This window comes from Antechinus flavipes, chromosome 1 (assembly GCF_016432865.1).
Source record: "Antechinus flavipes isolate AdamAnt ecotype Samford, QLD, Australia chromosome 1, AdamAnt_v2, whole genome shotgun sequence".
Classification (NCBI taxonomy): domain Eukaryota; kingdom Metazoa; phylum Chordata; class Mammalia; order Dasyuromorphia; family Dasyuridae; genus Antechinus; species Antechinus flavipes.
Window position 1 is genome coordinate 552,915,615 of NC_067398.1, and position 12,566 is coordinate 552,928,180.

Below are 12,566 nucleotides of genomic sequence, written 5' to 3' on the forward strand. Positions count from 1 at the left end.
CAATTCACCTTTATAGCAAAATATCTTTAAAAACTAACCTATAACCAATGCTACCTGTTCTCTCTCCAATCCATTTCCTTCTGACTTCTGTTACTAGAACTCTCCCAAAATTATTTTCTCAAAGGTCATTAACGAATTCTTAATTGCCAAGCTCAGTGTCCTTTTCCCCAGTTTCCATTCTCCTTGACTTTTCTTTAGTATTTGACAGTAAAGATCATCTCCTTCTGTTATAAGCTCTGTCCTCCCTTTGCTTCTAAGACACTAAACTGCCCTGGCTCTCTGCTTTTGTTTTTTTTTTTTTCATCGGCTCTTTGCCTTTGCTTTCACCCTCTTTAGCGGTTGGTTCCTCAAAATCTTTTCCTTAGCTTCTCTTTATAGTCTGTCCCTTTGCAATCTCATTGCTAGGTTACCCTTGCTAGGATCCCTCAAGGCATCTTCCTTTGGGAATGGGAACTGAGAGAAGCTCAGCTGTGTCTGCAGTTTAGATAAGCTATGCTAGACATAATTTGATTTTACACCGTTCATCATTGCTAGCTGGCTGTGTGTGTGTGTGTGTGTGTGTGTGTGTGTGTGTGTGTGTGTGTGTGTGTCCTGCATTTAAGTTGGGAGCTATTAGCAAGCAAAGAAAACCCAAAGCCCTCACCTCTAAGCCTCTCTGTTCCACCCACACTTACTCCCTTTACATAGATCACTACCATTCTCTAAGACCTTCAGTTGTATTTGCCATGTTTTAATACTCTTAAAACTCAGGCCATCCTAATCTCTGCTACCTGTCACCATATTAACTAGCAAATTATTCCCTCACCTGATTTCAAATTTTCTTGAGGAGAGGGATGATATCACTTTTATACTCAACAACCAGCATTGTGCCATAAAGAAAGTAAGGGCTTAATAAATATTATTGAATTGAATTGATTTGTATATTCCCTTACTTCCAGAAAACCTGAACTACCTACTACTACTACCAATTTCCCCTCTAGGACTCCTGGTGAGAATGCAAATTTAGAATTTAGAATTTTAACATTGGAAGGGATCTCAGTGGACATCTCATGTAACCTATACCCAAGCAAAGTGAGAAACAGCAAGGTAGAGTGGGAAAAGTGCCAGAATTGGAGGAACTGGTTTAAACTCTAATTCTTTCATTTTCTAGCTTTGTTAAATTGGACAAGTCACTTGACCTCTGGAGACCTCAGTTTCTTCATCTCTATAATAAAGGGGTTTTCCTATGATAGCTCAAGTTCCTTGAAGATCTAAATTCATGGTCCTCAAGAATCTCTGCTACCATATCCCTGAGAAAGCCAATAATCTAGCCTTTTCTTAAATATCTCTAATGAGAGGGAACTCATTACCTTCCAAGGCAGCAATTACTTTCCAATCCTCCATTCTATCCCAAGAGGCAAAGCCTATGGGTACAAACATGTATGACTGTATAAATATGTGTAACATGTGTGTTTCTGTGTAAACATGTAAGACTGTTCCTCTATTTCCTGCACACCCCAATTTACTGATACTCATTCACTTCCATGGCAACTGAAACTAATTTCCAAATCAAGGTCTAAAGAGCTCTATCCTCTCTGCAATTCTGACTTCCTATTGGACATCTTTATCCCCATGGCCACTTAACACCTTAAAGCCTACATTTCCAACAAAATGATAACATGTTTTTCCTCTTGACTTGAAAATTTTTGTCAGTAGCACTACTGATTTCTGAAACCTTGGAATTAGCCTTGATTCTATAATCACCTTCATTTTTCAAATTTAATCAGTTATTGAGTTTTGTTGATTCTCTTTGAAATCTAGGTCCTATAATTCCCCTCCTTTCTTTTACCACTACCGCCTCCCAAAGTAAGTTTTTATTACCACTCATTTTGTTCTATTGTAAGTCTTGGAAGAACCTTTCCCCCTTTCCATCTTCCCCACTGCCATTCATCTTTCATACTTTTCACTCTATTTTTCTAATGAAATGGAATGGAAAATCATTTACTAAGTTTTGATTGTGGACCCAGGGTTGTACTAAGCACTGCAAATACAAAAAGAAAGTCATATACTTCTTTTTCTCACAGAGTTCATGTTCCAGCTGAGAGAGAGAATAAATAGTAGGAGAAATCAGCTGCAGAATAACTATAATCTGTGGCTATGGCTCCTTTCCTCAAAACTTTTCAATGGTTCTGTCCAGTCTCAGACTCATGTGATCCTGGCCTTCAATTTTCTCATTTGTAAAATGGAGATCATAATATCATCTACCTTTCCAAATTGTTGTGGATAAAATGAGGTTTCATATATATACATATATATTTATATTAATTAATATATTATATATTATCTTATGTATATAAATATACATATATATGAGGTTTCATATATATATGTACATATATACATATATATATATATATGCCACTATCTTTCCAGACCCATTTCTTAACATACACCTAACATTGTGATTTTTCACATGCTGTTCACTATGACTTAAATGCCTTTTCCTGCTCATTTGCTTCTTAGATTCTTATAATCTTCCATAAAGCCAAGCTGAAGAACTATCTCCTCCTAGAGATCTTTCTTCACCTCATCAGTAACAATCTTTTCTCCTTTAGATTTCATAGAATAGCATTTTTCTTGGATCTTTCCTAGGTGGTTATCATGTTTTATTTTGGATTGTAGTTATTTATATGTTTGTCACACCATCACCATTCTCAATGCTAAATTGGGCTCCATAAGATCAGAAATCACTGTATTATCTAAACTTCAAATTAGTTAATTCATTCAAACAGCAGTTATTAAGCATCTACTATGTGAGACCTCTGTGCTAGTCCTAGGAAAACACAAAGTCTAAAAATGTTCTGTATAAGAAAGTAGAGCATTGTAGATGGGGTACAAAATAAGTGGAAATAGCATAAAAGAAATTAGCAGGAGGATTTTTTTACATACCTATAATACATATTCTTAGTCTTTAAGTTATTTTACTACAATACCATTGGATAGCACATTCTTATTTGCCTTTTTTCCACAACTATGCATAAAGTTGGCAATGGAGATGATTTAAACTAGCTTGAAAGTGAGGAACTAAATCAAGAGGAGGAATAGTTGAAATATTTCTAAGAGTAAGCTCTACTCTAGGTATGTTCAAAGAATTTGAAAGCTACTTAGGAAAGACTACCTATGTCTTGCAACACTAAGTACAGTGCTGTGAACAAAGAGAATGGTACCTGAATGGAGGGCCATGGATGACTGCCAAAAGAGTCTGAGTTTTGTTTGATAGACAGAAGGGAGTCCCTATACTGCTGAATTGAATACATGACCCGAAATATATATCTAAGAAAAACTTTGTTGATGGTTATATGAAGGATGGATTGGAGGGGAAAAAGAGTGCAAAGGATAAGACCTGTAAAGAAGATATTCAATAGAAAAAAAGTGGTGATTACTGTCTATATCACAAATGGCAGTATCAAGTATTGAGTATAGGAGTAGATGTGAGAAATATGACAGAGGTAAAAGTCAACAATACTTGACAACTGTGTATAAAGGGTGAGAGAAATGGAAAAGTCAAAGATAATTCTTAGTTTTCAAACACAGAATTCTAGATAAAAATGATAATGCTGCTCCTGACAGAAATGAAGATTTAAAAGGCAACAAATTAATTGAGTTTTGCATCCTTCCCTATTCCTAATGCAGGACTATGCCCTCAGAAGTTACTTAATATATCATTCTTGAGTGAATGAATAAACGAACTTACACAGTAGGAAGCAAGAATATCATAATGACCCTTAAATCATAGCATATCAACCAAGAGATACTGCCCAAAATAAGGCTGCCTCTAATTGGGCAACTAGCTTTGGTTTAGTATTAGAGATCAACTCAATCTCTGGACTTTTAATCTAGCGATCACTTTCTTGACACTTGTCTTATGAGTAGTTCTGTTTTGTTGTTGTTGTTGTTGTTTTGTTTGTTTTTTTTACTAAATAACTTTTGCTTGTAAATAGCTTTTTAAAAAATCCTATATGTTCTGCCTGTGGCTGAATTTTTTCAGTGTTGTTCGCTTCCTGATTCTATGCTATGGGGATGATAAACATAAAAAAAAAACTCAACGTTATAAGAAAAAAATTACATATATAAATTTGATGAGAGAGATAGAGACAGAAAGACAGAGTCAGAGAAAAAAAGATTTTGCCAGGTTTCTCCTGATAAAATCAGAAATATAGAGAGTGAGATGCTGAGTCTAAGAGCTCATTAAGCACTTACTATGTGCTAGGCACTGTGTAAAGTTGTGGATACAAATACAAGCATGAAAATAGTCCTTTCTTTAAAGAAAGTCCTTTCTTTTTCTTCTGATGAAGAAAACAATGCAGAAAGAACTACTCATAACTGAAGGGAGGAGGGGAAGAGAGAGAGAGAAAGAAAAGTGGAGTTCAGAGAGAGAAAAGGGAGATAGAGATAAAGCATTGCTGGGCACTTCCCAAATTGTTGGAGCCAAGGAGAGTATCACTGCTGAGGAAAGGAAGACCCCAGATGTACTTCACCCATCCCACCTCCACTACTGGTGGCAATGCAACTAGAGAGAAAGGAGAGGCGATGTCCAGAGGAAGTAGAAGCAAGAGTAGAACTGGATCTATATTCCAAAGAGATCATAAAAGAGGAGAAAGGACCCACATGTGCAATTTTGTAGCAGCTCTTTTTGTAGTATCAAGGAATAGAAAATTTAAGTGGATGCTCATCAGTTAGGCAATGGCTGAATAAGTTATGGTATATAAATGTTATGAAATATTATTGTTCTATAAGAAATGATGAGCAGGGAGATTTCAGAAAGGTTTAGAAAGACTTGTATGAATTGCTGAGTAAACTGAGCAGAACCAAGAGAACATATAGTCCACTATAACAACAAAATTATGTGATGATCAATTGTAATGGACATGGCTCTTCTCATCAGTGTGGCTATTAAAGGCACCTATAGATTTGGAATGGAAAATGCCATCTACATCCAGAGACAGAACTATAGAGACAGAATATGGATCAAAAACATAGTATTTTCACCTTTTGTTTATTTGTTTGCTTTTTCTTTTTTGTGTTTTTTCCCCCTTTTTGATCTGATTTTACTTGTATAACATGACAAATATGGAAATATGTTAAAAGAATTGCACATATTTAAACTATATCAGAATGCTTATTATCTTGGGGAGGTGGACATAAAGGAAGGAGAAAGAAAAATTTGGAAATATAAAGTTTTACAAAAATGAAAGTTGAATATTATCTTTACACGTATTTGGGAAAATAAAATATTATTGAAAATTTTAAAAAGAAGCAAGAGTCAAGTAAAGCATGATTGGGAATGTGGTTAAAAGCAGACAGCAGACATAGTAGACAGAGAGTTACTCTCAGAGCCAGGAAGATCTGTGTTCAAGTTTAACCTTTGACAAACTGGTAATACTGTGAGCCTGGGCAGCCTCTCATCATAATTATCCCAGACAACATTCCAAAACTTAGTTGCAAAAAAGGTGAAAAAAGGTTTTCACTGGTGGAGGGAATTCCTTAACAGGTCCTCTCTATGCCTATATATTCAAAAGCCTATTTTTTTTAGTTCTTCTTAGTCAAAAATAGTGTCATGATTTGCCACTGACTTGCTATTTGATAGAGCCAGGTGTGGGGGCAAGGAAGAACAAATGTGAGAGCTCTCACAGAAATAGAATAAACAGAATTTGAGAAATGATTGTATTCAAAAGGTGAAAAGATGCTTTACAATTCTGAGACTCAGTTGCCTCCTCAGCAAAGGGAGAGGAGAAGGTGTTGGACATTTTCTAAGGTCTGCTTTCAGCTTTGATAATCAATCTATGGATACATCAGTGGGACTAGGCAATCAGGGTTAAAGAGACATGTTAGATACTAAAAAAAGTTCTGGAGCTGGAAAATTTGTGACAGAGTTGAGAGTTATCCAAGAAGTGTAGAAGGAATTTTGGTAGTTGCCTGAAGTACATAGGAAAGGTAATCAAGGATAATAACAATTAACCCATCAATAAATATTTATGGAGTGGCTAACAGTTATGAGACTTTATATTTTATGATGCTGCTATTATTTCATTTATTGTCCACATTATTTTACTTGGTCCTCATAGCAATCCAGTGAGGTAAGTAGGCCCCACAAGTTTATGTTCTCACTATTTAATAGATGAGGAAACTGAGAGGCTTCCCAGAACTGAGAAGTCAAGTAACTTCCTGAGGTGATGCAGGTAATTCCCTTTCCTTTATTGGCTTTATTGTATGCCCCAAACCAGCAAGAACCATCATTTCAATGGGCATTTGGTTTGTTTAATATTTTGATGCCCAGAATAGTACACTTTCTATACACATCTATGTTAGGTAATGAGTAGCATAATGAAGTCATAAAGAGGCTCAGGGTCATGACTCATTACTTGTAATATCTCCTATTAGGAAGCCTGAAGTTGAATGGTCATTTGAGTTCAATAATTCTGAGGCACAATGAGCTAAGCCAATTGGCTACCTGCACTAAATCCATTATGCACTAAATATGGTAGGACTCTGCAGGCAGTGGGGCCCCAAGCTGTCTAAGGAGGGAAGAATTGATCCAGGTCAAAAAAAAAAAAAAAAAAACCAGAGCAGATCAATATTCTTGTGTTAATCAGTAGTGGGATCAGGTTTGGTTGCTATACTTCCAATTTTAGAAAGAAAAGGAATCTTATTTCCACCTTCCCCACAAAAAGAAACATAAGTCACTACCTTTAAACAATTTACCCCAATCTTTTTGAAAACAACATTTAAGACAAAAGCCGTGCCCAAATTCCCAATTAATTGAAATCAAGAAGAGAGACACATTATCTGAAATCTTAAGTATAAACTCAGTCTCTACACTCTAGGTGACCAATGTCTTCCAAATAATTTTAAAGACAGAGAGAGAGAGAGAGAGAGAGAGAGAGAGAGAGAGAGAGAGAGAGAGAGAGAGAGAGAGAGAGAGAGAGAGAAGAGAGAGAGATAGTGAAGAGAGAGAGAGAGAGGGAGAGAGATAGTGAAGAGAGAGAGAGAGAGAGAGAGAGAGAGAGAGAGAGAGAGAGAGAGACAGAAGAGAGAGATAGTGAAGAGAGAGAGAAGAGAGAAAGAGATATTAATGCAAAGAATGTAGAACAAGGAAAATATAAGGCAAAGAATTGGGAGAATTATATTAGAAAGGATTGCAATAGGAAGGAATCATATTTGGTGAGAGGGACTAGTTGCAAGAAGAAAGAGAAAATGGTTTGATTTTAGTATACTTGAAGTTCATAGCTTTTTGCTGACAATAGAATGAATTTTCTCCAGATGAAGGCATTTCATTTTAGTTCCATTCATTTTTTTTTTCATTTTCACTTGGCACTTTTCACAGTAATTTGACATCTGTCTATTAACTAATATGGTAGTTCCAGATACTAGATGCCTATTAATCCTACTATGTCATAACACTCTGGGATCCCACTGGGCATTTCATTTGACATCCAAAGGTTGATTCTGGCAGGACAGAGAAAGGTATGGGGAGAAGGCATGACATATGCAAGTCTTCTAAGAGGAATAAGTACATGGAGACATTTTAGGACAGTTATGATGCCAGTTTGATTGGTCAAATAGGGAAAGAACATAACCAGCATGATGTAAGGGATATGGTCCAGGGCCAGAGAGAGCGTGAGAACCAAACGTGAGTCAGATTTCAGTAATAGTTCTAAGTTGGCAAGTATTTCACTGCTGAAACCATGTTATGATCATCTAAAAATAACCATTAAGCCCAACATCCATGGGGACTGCTTCATGCATGCTGACTGTTTTTGTTATTTTTCTGATTGTAAAACCATGCATTAATCTCTCTGTGTCTGTCTGTCTGTCTCTGTCTCTGTCTCTCTCTGTCTCTCTGTCTCTCTGTCTCTCTGTCTGTCTCTCTGTCTCTCTCTCTCTCTCTCAAATTCTTTGGAAGATATTGGTCACCTAGAGTGTAAAGGCTGAGTTTATACTTAACAAGATTTCAGATGATGTGTCTCTCTTCTTGATTCAACTCATCCTCCTCCATCATCCTAAGCATTAGGCCAAATTACTTCCTCTGGTATTCTTCAGAGGTAGTTGTGAGAAAATACAACTTAGGATGGTACTTTCCATTGGCACTGTGGGGTTATAATTTAAGATCCAAGTATAAGATGGTAAGCATATAAAAAAAATTCCCATAACTTTCCAGTGACTAGAGAAATAGTATTATCAGTGATCTCATAGCCTTTTGGAACTAATCCATCTCTCATGGAAGTCCTTTTATTTTTTCTGAAAGCCAATGCTGTAGTAGAGAATCCCTCAGAGTTGTGAGATTTGGATTTTAGAATTGTCATCACTACTGGCAAGTCATTTAATCTCTGTCTGCTTTACTTTTCTTATCTATAAAATCTCCCCTATAGAATCGGGATAATTATACTACAATGCCATATGTGTGTGTATGTGTGTGTGTGTGTGTGTGTGTGTGTATAAACACACATACATATGTTATATATAATTATATAATATGTATAATTATGTATTATATATTATATAACTGAATCAGAGATTAAGTGACTATGCTTGTTTTATTTCATAAATTAAAAATAAAATTGTTTTTAAAAGATAATAATAGTACTTAATCCCAAGATAGTTATGAGGATAAAATGAGATATTATAAAGCATTTTGAAAATCTTAAAGCTAATAAGTATCTTGTATGTTATTATCTAATTGGATATTAATTATATATATAAAATTGAAGATCTTGTTCACAAAGATACTTGAGACTTTTACAAATATCTTGTTAACATACAAATATGTGTCCATATGAGAAGCAACTTGACAAAGTAGACAGAAAATTGGCCTAAAAGTCAGGAAGACCTCTCCAGTCACATCTCTGATACATACTAGCTGTGTGAGGCTGGGCAAGTCATTTAGTCTCTCAGTACTCTAGACCAGGGCTTCTTAAACTTTTTCCACTCATCACCCCTTTTCCCCCAAGAAATTTTTATGCAACTTCAGATACATAGATAGTTAAAATAGATATGTAAATCAAACATTTACTGATAATAAACATAAAGAAATTTATTTAAAATAATTCTTTCATATACATATAATTTTATCATTTATTAAAGATGACAGCAAATTTACATACTAACAAGATAGATGTCTCGTTTATTTTTACATAAAGAATTAAATCTTGGTAAAATATTTGGCACCCCAAAATGTAGAGAATTTTTATTTTTAATTCCAAATTTTCTTTCCCTCCTCCCTCTTTACCGCCTATTGAGAAGGCAAGAAATACATGTTATAAATGTCGTGCAGAACATATTTTCAAATTAGCCATGTTTTTTTAAAAGCAAAACAAAGATTTTTTAAAAATGTGTTTCAGTCTACTTTATGAGTCTAGCAATTCTTTATCTGGAATTGGATAGCATTTTTCATCATTGTCATTTGGAATTATGATGCATCCTTACATTGTTTAGAGTTAATAAAGTCTTTCACAATTGATTACACAATTGATTTTATTATATTTGCTGTTACTGTGTAAATTCTTCTCTTAATTCTGTTCACTTCACTTTGCATCAGTAAATATAAATCTTTGCAAGATTTTTTATTTTTCTGAAACTATCCTTTTCGTCATTTCTTACAGCACAATTATACTCCATAACATTCGTATACTATAGCTTGTTTGATCATCTAATTGATGGGCACCCACTTAGTTTCTAATTCTTTGCCACCACAAAAAGAGCTGCTATAAATATTTCTGTATGTATGATCCTTTTCTTTTATTTTTGATTTCTTTGGGGAATAGACTTAGGAAGAGTGTTGGTGGGTAAAAGATTATGTGTAATAAAACTACATAAAACTTTGGACATAGTTCTGAATTGCTCTGTATAATGGTAGGACTGGTTCATAGCTCCACCAACAGTGAAATAGTGGACTATTTTCTCACATTCCTTCTAGCCATGGTCATTTCCTTTTCTGTCATCTTATCCAATCTGATAGATATGAGGTACCACCTCAGAGGTTTTTTATTTTGCATTTCTCTAATTATGAGTGATTAAAAGCATTTTTTCACATGACTATTGATAGAATACTTTTCTACCTTTGAAAACTATTTGTATTTGACCATTTCTCAATTCAGGAAAGGCTCTTATTTTTATAAATTTGGATCAGTTTTCTATGTAGTTGAGAAAAAATACCTTGCTGTAAATTTTTTCCCATTTCCTATTTTTTTTTTACTCATTTTGACTTTATTGGTTTTGTTTGTTCAAAACTTTCTTAACTTTGCAAAGTATCTGAAATTTTAAAGGGAAGTGTTGCTAAGGACAAAGAGATCAGGATAGATTTTCTATGGGATATGTGAAATGTTAGTGGAGCTCTAAAAGTTGGTAAGAAATTAAAAGGTAAAGGTGAGTAAGACTGGAAGAGAGGATTTTTGGCCAAAGAATAGCAAGAACAAGATCATGGAGACAAGAGGACAAATGTCATGATTTTTAGCAGAAAAAACATCTCCATTCCCCTGGAATATAGAGTGTGTGAACAGTAGTAATCTGACGAGGGGAAGAATGGCATCATATTGAGAACTTTCAATTTCAAGCAAATTTGAATTTTTTTTCAGTAGGCAATAGGAAAGTATTGAACATTTTTGAAGAAAGCAGTACGATTAGATCTATGTATGTGCAGGAAAGAATATTCTGGGTTATAGTATGAAAAAAGTATTGGACAATAATAAGATCATAAATTTAACACTGAAATGAACCTTCAAAGCTAGCTAGTCCAATGCTTTCATTTTATTGGTGAGACTTAGAGAGGTTAACTGTTTGACTTGGATCACATAGATAGTAAGAAGATTTGAATGAATGAAGGAAGATTTATAGGAAGACTCCTGAATTCAAATATGACCTCAAAATATACTAGCTGTATAATTCTGGGCAAGCCACATAACCCTGTTTGCCTCAGTTCCCTCATCTGTAAGATAAGTTGTAAAAGGAAAATAGCAAACCACTCCAGTATCTTTGCCAAGAAAATGCCAAATTATGTCATGAAGTGTTGGACACAACTAGAAAACAACAGCAAAAAGGGGAGGAAAGTGTGTGAGATAATCTGAAATTTTTGAACATAGGAGATTGAATAGATCACAGTGAGCCCCTTGTCTCATCTTTGACAACATCTTTCGATCCTTACCCCTATAACCAGCCTCAGGATCTTGAGTAAATTTTTTGGTATTATTCACCTTAGTGATATCCACCTCACCTGATCTCTTTAGACAAAAAGCATATGGGTAGTGGGTGGAGTCATACAACTAATTTTTAATTCCATTTCATAATCCTTTCCCAAGTGATGTATATTTTTTAACTTGTCAATCATTGTTTCCAATGGCAAATGTTTTCTAAAAATACAAGTACATTTTATTCACTTTCACTATATGATTTCTTTCCTTTTCCCTTTTTTCCTTTTTTTTTTTTTAACATTTATTCAGTCATGTTATCCAAGATGTGATATAAACTGACAGGAACAATTTTCCTTTCATGCCTCTATGCTGACTGCCCCTTATTAAATTACTGTAATCTTGCCTAATACTGTATTTGCATTTTCATTACTTTTCCCACTGTCAGGTTAACAGACTTGTAGTTTTTTTTTTTTTGCACTTTTCTTGTGAAACATCAGAATTCATTAGTCTCCCTCAGGAACTTTTTATCACAAACCTTATAAAAATGAAACAAATAAATACATTTATAGAGAAATAGAAACTTTCCAGGCCTCTAGCTTAAAACCATTTTTTGCCGATGGTTTTATATAAATTTATTCTTAGATCAGAAGACCATAACTCCAAATAAATAAAAGAAATGTAAATATTATTAACATAATAATAATTATTATATTATTATAAAATAATAAAAGAAAAGAAATAGTAATTGCATTTAAATCCTTTCTTGACCACAACTTTCTATGCCCTCTACCCTCAATTTCTTTATTACTATATATACCTTAAAAGAAGGTTTACCTCTCCCATGGAATCCTGACACAAGAGATTGGCCCAGACATACATATACATTTGAGTCTTTTTGAATATCATACTAAAAGTTCATTGTTTAGATGTTTTAGTATCATAGCATCAATGATTATTATTAATTATTCTAGTTAGAAAGCCAGGGAGTTTATTTTAAGAAACTGTTAGTAAGAGCAACTAGGTAGTACAGTGGAGAGAGCACTGGCCCTGTTGTCAGATAGAGGACCAACATTCAAATCTGGCCTCAGATACTTACAGATTGTTGTGATGCTTAACTGGACACTGTGACACTTAATCCTCATTGTCTCAAAATTTAAAAAAAGAAGAAAGAACAGAAAAAGAAAGAAATTATGTTAGAATAGCAGTATAGGATAATATTTAGAAGGCTGATCTTGGAATTAGGAAGATTGGTTTGAGGGCTATTCTGCCCTAAACAACACTCTAAGAAAGTTTCTAACCTGAATTGATGAAGGAAGCTTTCACATGTGTACAAAACAAATTAAATTAGAATTAATTTTCATTCATTGTCTACATTTCGGCTTCAGTTTGACCCTGTTGGTCCTT

General features: G+C 34.4%; 1 protein-coding gene across 2 annotated transcripts in view; it reads left to right on the forward strand.

Moving 5' to 3' along the window:
- ADTRP (androgen dependent TFPI regulating protein) overlaps window positions 1-12,566 on the forward strand; it is a 104,487-nt gene that overhangs the window by 70,032 nt on the left and 21,889 nt on the right. The window lies entirely within an intron of this gene.